Below are 8,611 nucleotides of genomic sequence, written 5' to 3' on the forward strand. Positions count from 1 at the left end.
CACCACCATTCTTCTCCTGTCATCCTTACTTACTGTCCAACTCTCAGATGCATAGAAAGCATTTGAGATGACCATGGCTTGGACTAGGTGCACCTTAATCTTTAGACTAATATTGCTCTTTATCACTCTGGAGAGATACTTGACAGCTGATTTTCCCAATGCAACTCAACTTTTGATTTTGTGATCTCTGATGCAAACTACGTTTTTTTGTGGATCTGAGCAAGATTAAATTGTTAGCGACTTCAGACTCTTCTCCATCTGTCATGATGCTGCCTTTTGGCCTAGTGGTGACCATTTATATTTTCTTGACATTGAGATGCAATCCATATTGAAGGCTGCATTCCTTGATCTTGTGCAGAAAGTATGTTATGTCTTCCTCAGTTTCTGCAATCAAGGTTATGTCATTTGCCTAATGCAGGTTATTGGTGAGTGTTCTTCTAGACCCAATCCTACATTGTTGTTGCTGTTATGTACAATCTAGTCTCCTGCGACTCAAAGTGATCCTGTGTACAATAACCCTAATCCCTGCTCTATCCTGTGTCAATATTATTGTCTCTGACACATCTACCCCTACCAGTCACTGAATCAATCCATCTCATTGAGGATCTTCCTTTCCTGTGCTGTCCCTCCACCCTCCCAAGCATGACATCTCTCTCCAAGGACAGGTCCCTCCTTGCAACATGTCCAAAGTACATCAGACGAAGCGTCAGAATCCTTACCTCCTGGCAGTAGTCTGATTTATACCTCTTCAGGATGAACCTGCTTGTTCTCTTAGCAGACCATGGTGTATTCAATACTCTTCTCCAACACCACAGGTCAAAGGCATCAATTCTCCTTCTATCATCCCTAGTCATTGTCCAGCTCTCTGATGCATAACAAGTGATTGCAAAGACCACGGCCTGTATCAGGTGCACCTTAGTCTCCAGACTGACATCATTACTCGTCAGTGTTCTGGAGAGGTCTCTGACAGCAGACTTTCCCATACACAGTAAATCTTTTCATTTCCTGGATGCTGGTACCAAGAGTGTTGATTGTGGAGCCAAACAAACTAAAGCTGTTTACTATCTCAATATCTTCACCATATATAGTGGTATTGTCAATTGGCCCAGGGATGAGAATCTTTGTTTTCTTGATATTGAGCTTCAAACCATATTGAAGGCTGTAATCCTTGACCTTCTGCAGCAAGTGCTTCGAGTCCTTTTCCTAAAGTCAAACCTCTCCAATATTCTATTCCCCACATAGACTGAAATGATATGGAAAAAGAATAGATTCCTGATGCACTTTTCTTGATTTTGAACCATGCAGTTTTCCCTTGCTCTGTTTGGAGCACTCTTTTGCCTAGGATAGGTTTCACATGAGCACAATCTAGTGTTCTGGGATTCCCATTATTCTCAATATCAGTCACAGTTTGTTGTGGTCCACACAGTCGAATGCCTTTTCACATCTGATAAAATACATACATGTCATTCCTGTACTCTCTTGAAGCCAAGATCCATCTGACATTATCAGTGATATCCCTAGTGCCATGCCCTTTTCTAAACTCAGTTTGTATTTCTGACAGTCCTCTGTAAATGTACTAGTCTAGTTTTTGGATAGTCTTCAGCAAGATTTTATTTGCGTGTTACTTGTTATAATTTTCAATAGTTTCTACATTCTGTTGCATCACAATTTTGGGGAATGGAAACAAATATGGATCTCTTTTAGTCAGTTGGCCAGGTGCTCTCCTCCAGAAATCTTGGTATAACCTGGTGAGAATATTCAGGGCTGTTTGTTGAAATATGTCAACTAGTATTGTATCAATCCCTGGGGCCTTGTTTTGTGGTGGGGTTTTTTTGCCAATGCCTTCAGAGCAGCTTGAATTTATTTCTTCATTACCATTAGTTCTTGACCATATGCTACTTCTTGAAATGGTTCTGTGTCAGCCAATTCTTTTTGGTGTTGTGATTCTGTGTATTCCTCCCATCTTCTTTTTATGATTCCTAGATCATTTAAGCTTTTTCTCATAGCATCTTTCGCTATTGCTACTCAAAACTTGAATTTGTTTCTTTCCTTCTGCTTAAGAAATGCTGAGCTAGTTCTTCTCTTTTGGTTTTCTAACTCCCTCTTAGTACATTTTGTTATATTTGTCGTTATGTGATACCCTTTGAAATCTTCTGTTCAACTCTTTAAGTTCATCATTTCTTCCCTATCTTTTGACTTGTCAGTGTTCTAGTGCAATATTCAACCTATTCCAACATTTATTTTGGACCTTTGTACCTTCTCTGTCTTTACAATGGCTTGCTTTCTACATGGATGATATCTTTGATATCATCCCACAGCTTATTTGGTCTTTGTTCATTAGTGTTCTACCTCAAACCTGTTCTTAGATGGTTTTTAAAATCAGGTGGCATAGACTCAAAATCATACTTTGGTTCTTGTGAACTTGTTTTACTTTTCTTTGGCTTCCATTTGAACTTGCACATCAGTGGTTCATGGTTTGTTCTACAATCAGCATCTTGCCTGGTTTTCACAGTTGATATTGAGCTTCTCAAACAATTCTTTCCATAGAAGTAGTAAATTTTATTACCATATGATAACATTAGATAATGTCCTTTTGTATAGTCATTGTTTGCGTTTTTATAAAAAGATATTTACAATGAATAAATAATTTATAGCGTAAAGTTCTAGCATTCTTTGTCCAGTCTTATTTATGTCATCAGTCCATAGTTTCCAACTTTTGGTCATTCCTTGTTCCTAACTTCTGCATTCCAGTCACCAATTATTATTAATAAATCTTGTTTCTTGTTCATCAATTTAATACTGCAAAAGTTGCTAGAAATCTTCTGTTTCCTTCTCTTTGGCTTTTGTTGTTAATGTGTATATTTGAGTGATAGTGGTATTAAAAGGTTTTCCTTATATGAGTATAGATATTAGCCTGTCACTCACATCATTGGACTTAAGGATGGGTCTAGAAATTGTCTTTTTGACTATGAATGCAGCCCTATTCTTATCCATCTTTTTCCATTTACAGCATAGTAGATTACATGATTGTCTCATTCAAAATGGCCAATGCCAGTCCACCTCAGCTCGCTAATGCCTATTATGTCAATCTTTATGAGTTCCAAATTTAAAAAAAAAATTGTCCAACTTTCCTACCTTCACACTTAATAAATTCCACATTCCACTTATTAATAGGTGTTTGCAACTATCCCTCCTCTTTTTTGGTGTTTTCTGATATTTGCAGTGCTATATCTAATACTCTAAGTGTCCTCTATTATCCACTGAGCTTCCCAAAACCTTGCTGCCTGCTTTGCCAGGGGAAACCAATATGCCTGCCAACCAAGAACCTGTAACTTTTGAACCTTGTATCACTGCCTGGATACAGGGAACCACTGGCACCTTCACCCGTATGTCTGAATTTTTGCTTTTCCTTATGATTTGTTCCTAGGGATATCATTTATCTGTAACTTTCTTGTATTGGAGAAGTGTGTTTGCATGTTTCTGTTCTTAATAGCTTAGATATGTGTATGTTTGCTTGTCTATCATCTTTTCCTTGAGGTGCAGCCCTGGTCAATCACATGCCAAACTAAAGCAGAGAGCCCAGATTGAAACTGATTGGGAAGAAGGATTGGTCATCCACATATGAAATAAAAGGCCTTGAAAAACCTTAAACAGTAGACGACTAAGACACTAGAGCTCTTTTTATGTATAGCTCATTGTCATTGACTTGGATCTGACTAATAGCTGATGCTCCAGAAGCTTTTTGACAAATTATAAATCATGTGGGAAAAGATCATCCATTTTTCTCCTCTGGAATGGCTGGTAGATTAAAACTACAAGAGAGTTGCCACTTTTGTGTTAGCCATGGAACTCCTCATGGACAACACCACCAACGCTCCACATACATGGTTGTAAATAATGTATATTTTTGTTGCTGATTGTCTTCGAGTTGAGCATGACTCACAGTGACCAGATTGTACACACGTTTACATACTTGATAATGAACACAGTGTTGTCTTTCTACTGTGATTTTAGTGTAGAATTCATGTTAATAGAGTAAGCAACTTATCTGGACTTAAAGTTTGACATGGTTACCCTCAGTGCACTACGTCCACTCATACATAATGATGTAGGCTAATCTTTCAAAGGGATTTTTCTACACGTCTTCTCTCTATTTATCTTGGGTCTGCCTCAGGTTAGCACAGACTTGAGCCCTTTTTCTCCCTGCAGACACTGTCTTTTTCCATGTTTTGGTTTAGTTGTTTTTGCCCTGTAGCCTTAGCTCTTGGATTTTACAAGAAAAGTCATTAATTTGTGCTTTGCCTGGAGTTTTTCTTGTTTTAAAAGTTTAAGAGAAAAAAAAAAATTTAAAAGTTTAAGAAAAAAATTTTTTCCTAACTTTTGATATCACCAAATTGATACTTGAAATTTTGCCTTACGTTTTGATTTGTGCCTGTAATTAATAAAATGTAGTATTGTCATAAGGGAGCTCTGGCGGCTTAGTGGCAAGAAGCTACACTGACATCCTGAAGGTACATCGCTCAAAACCCACCAGCTCCTCCGCGGGAAAAGCATCTGCAGTCTCCTTCCACGTGATTAACTGCCTGTGAAAACCCACTGGAGGGTCTAGCTATTGGTCGGTTCTGTGTCGATGGTACACAAAAACAACATTGGCATATGAATAATATACTTCACAAGGAGAAAGAAAGAAAATATACATAGTCTTAACCGCATTTGGTTATTTAATAGACTTTAAAGTTTATGACTTTATATGAGTTTAGAAGTAAAAGTTGGATTGTCAATAATTAGTGTAGGGTGGAATAAACAACGGAAAAAAACCAAAAACATTCATTTCCCTCTCACCATATCCTAGTATAAATCCCAAAAAGACTATAGATTTAAAATAAGTGAAGTTAAAGCCATGTAGTACAAAAGTACAAAAGAAAACCCTTAAAATTAGTATAAAATAGAAAAAGAAAACTCAAAACTCAATCTTATTTCTATCAAATTAGAACCCAGTTCATAGCTGACCCTCTAGCATATTTTTAATAGGTTGTAAATTTTATGGGAAGAGATTGTTCATCTTTCTCCCACAGAGTGGCTATTGGATTTAAAGTACCAGAGAGCCCTTTTCTAGATTAGTCGTTCAATTCTCTAAGGACTACACAATCAAAGTTCCCTGTACTGAGGAAGGTCTATATAAGTTAGAAATAATGAAAACATAATTTTGATTGAAAGTAAAGATGGATCAAGAAAGTTGATAAATTTTATGAAAATATAGTTTGCCAATTCCAAAAGTCAGATAGGAAGTGGGATCTAATGTACAGAGAGAAAATAAAGATGAAACATTGTGGTGTTATTGTTGTTATGTGTTATTGAGTCACCTGCAATTCATAGTGACCCTACGTACAATAGCCATAAACCCTTATTTATCCTGTGCCAATCACACTGGCTCTGACACACCTACTCCAATTACCCTAATCACTGAATTGATCCACCTCATAGAGAGTCTTCTTCTCCTGTGCTGTCCCTCCACCCTCCCAAGCATGACATCCCTCTCCAAGGACTGGTCCCTCCTCACAACATGACCAAAGTATGTCAGACGAAACTTCAGAATCCTTGCCTCCAAGGAGCATCCTGGTTTAACTCTCTCTAGGGTGAATCTGTTCATTTTCTTGGCAGTCCATGGTATATCCAATACACATTTTAGAACATAATAATATTGTGGAAAGAGTGAGTTTAATGGTAGAATTCTTTCCAACTGTGTGCAGATTGAAGTTTGGTTACTGGTTAAGATGTTTCATCCAGTCCCTGCCTGTTCAGCATTATAGGCTGACATGTTGCTTTGGTTCTAAGAAAGTTTCAGCAGAGTTTCCAGACTAACCTGAAGTAGAATGAAAACCCTAACAATTTACTTCCAAAAGGAAGCCAATTAAAATTTTAAGGACCACAAGTGCAATAGAACAGTCTTCTATTGTGCATAGGGCCATCATTAATTGAAAGTGGAATCAACAACAGATAAGTACCTCAACAGCAATATGATAAAAACAACAAAATGCCACTAGATACAGACCTAATACAATCCTTATATGGAGATATTTCACTCAGCATAATGTCCTCCAGGGTCACCCATTTTGAATAATATTGCATGAGTTCCTTGTTTTTCAAAGCAGCATAGTATTCCATTGTGTGAATATACCACAGCTTCTTTATCCATTCATTTGTTGATGGACACCTAGGTTGTTTCCAACTCCTTACTGTTGTGAACATGGGTGTGTATATATCTGCTTGGATGGTGGTTATAGTATCTTTGGGGTATATTCCCAGTAGTGAAATTGCTGGGTCAAATGGTATCTCTATTTACAATTTTTTGAGAAAGTACCACACCACTTGACAGCAGGTTTTCTTAATGCAACAAGTCTCTTGATTTCTACACTGCTGATACAATGAGTGTTTATTGTGGATCGAGGAAAAATGAGATCATTGGCAACTTCAGTCTTTTTTCCATCTATCACAGTGTTGCTTCTTGATCCAGTGGTGAAGATTTTTATTTTATTGATGTTGACATGTAACCCATATAGAAGGATGAAGTTCTTTATGTCTATGGCAAGTGTTTCAAGTCCTCTATACTTTCAGCTAATATGATTGTGTCATCTACATAATGCAGGTTTTTGACAAGTTTTCTTAATTTAGTCCAATTTCTGAAATTATTTCCTCAGTATATAGATAAAATAAGTATAAAGAAAGAATATAATCCCAATATACATCTTTCCTGGTTTTAAACTATGCAGCATTCCTTTGCTCTGTTGAGATAACAACTTCTTGGTCTACATACAGGTTTGACATGAACACATTTAAGCGTTTTGGGATTCCCATTCTTCTCAATGTTATTAGAAATTTGTTAAGATCCACACAATCAAAATGCCTTTTACAACAATAAAATATATTTCTAATATTCTCTGCTTTTAGCCAGGATTCACCCAATAGTAGTTTAAAGACTCATTTTCAGCTTAAAGACTTATATCCAAGCTATAATCTTTTCATTAACTTTCTATGCATCTGTAGGTTGGATAATGAATAACAATGGCGGGAGAAAAACCAATGCTTTTGAATTTTGCTCTTGAAGAAGAGATCTGAATATCTCCTGGACTGCCATAAGAACAAAGAATATCTTTTAGGAAGTAGAGTCAAGATGTTCTTTATTGGCAAGGATGGTGTGACTTTATACTTTAGACCTATTTTCAAGAGTGGCCAGTCCTTGGAAAAGGACATTGTGCTGGCAAAGATGGTGGGTCAGAGAAGAAAGGAAGAATCTTAATAAGATGGACTGACACAGTGACTGTAACAATGACTTCAAGCATATCATAGACCATGAAGGTGTTACCAGGATAAGGTAGGTGCAGGTTCTGCTGTTCATAGTATCACCATGAATCATAGATGAAAAAATGGCACCTAATACTAACAACAAAATGAAAGCAGTGACATGCTTTATGCAATTCAGTTCTCTGTAGAGAGTTATGCTAACCCAAAGCTGATCCTCTCTGACAGTTCAAATCCCCAGGGACTTTATGGGTGAGAAATGGACTATCTCCTGTGTAACTTATAAACCCCAAATTTTGGTAAAGCATTAGTTCTGACTCAACAGCAATTGGAGTTTTTTGTTTTGTTCTCCTTTTAAAAATACAAATTAGAGAAAGAACAAGCTAAGCAAAAACTAACTCAGGTATAACTTTCAAAAGGTAAGATACATCTCTTTTACAAAAATTAGTATGTATCAACTTTCTGTAACACACACTGACTCTAAAACACAGCTGTTAAAGTGTCCTATAGAATTTTCAACACTACAGTATTTGAGAAAGTTGGCTCTCTTTTTCCTACTGGGTGGCTAAAATCTCCATCCTTTAGATGTTTCCAGTGACTGAGTGAGTGAGTTAGAAGTCACACAACTATTGTGTTACTAGTGCTTCTTCTATGGCATTTTCAGGATAAAAATATTTGTTCAAAGAATATATTAGAGATAATGTTATTTATTGGTTCGTTGTTGTTGTTGACTACCTTCAAGTAGCACACGACTCTTAGCATCCCTACGAACAAAAGGCCTGAAGAATTTTTATAACTATCAACATTTATCAAAGTTCATAGGGTTTCTGGAGGCATATAGTTTAGGAGATGGATGCCACTTGAAATAAAAAATAATGGAATATAATTGCTAAACAAGATTTAACACTAGTAGATTTTCTGTTCAGGAGAAAGATGAATTACGGCCTCTGATAACCTACTGAAGGGTCAGCTATGGGTCAGATCTGACTCAAAGGGACTCAACATTAACAACAACAAATGTCCTGTAGGGCAAAGACAAACACAAACAAAAACAAAACTAGCAACATTGCCTGTTATTTATTCTGTAGGCATAAATCATCCGTATGCTTACAAAACGAAATTTATTTCATTTGCTTCTGTACAGTAATAATTTTCACCATCATTAACTTTTCTAAAACGGATACCTTCCCTGACCGGGAATTGAACCCGGGCCACGGCGGTGAAAGCGCCGAATCCTAACCACTAGACCACCAGGGAGCGACGGGCCTGGACAAGGAAGTCCAGTAAATACCACTATCATTCAGATATAGGC

General features: G+C 37.0%; 1 non-coding gene across 1 annotated transcript; it reads right to left on the reverse strand.

Moving 5' to 3' along the window:
- Positions 1-8,484: 8,484 nt before the first annotated feature.
- Positions 8,485-8,556, reverse strand: TRNAE-UUC. The gene has a single exon. It is a non-coding gene; the product is annotated as a tRNA-Glu (tRNA).
- Positions 8,557-8,611: the final 55 nt, after the last annotated feature.

This window comes from Elephantulus edwardii, unplaced genomic scaffold, assembly GCF_000299155.1.
Source record: "Elephantulus edwardii isolate Elephantulus edwardi_28Jun2011 unplaced genomic scaffold, EleEdw1.0 scaffold00170, whole genome shotgun sequence".
NCBI classification, from domain to species: Eukaryota; Metazoa; Chordata; class Mammalia; order Macroscelidea; family Macroscelididae; genus Elephantulus; species Elephantulus edwardii.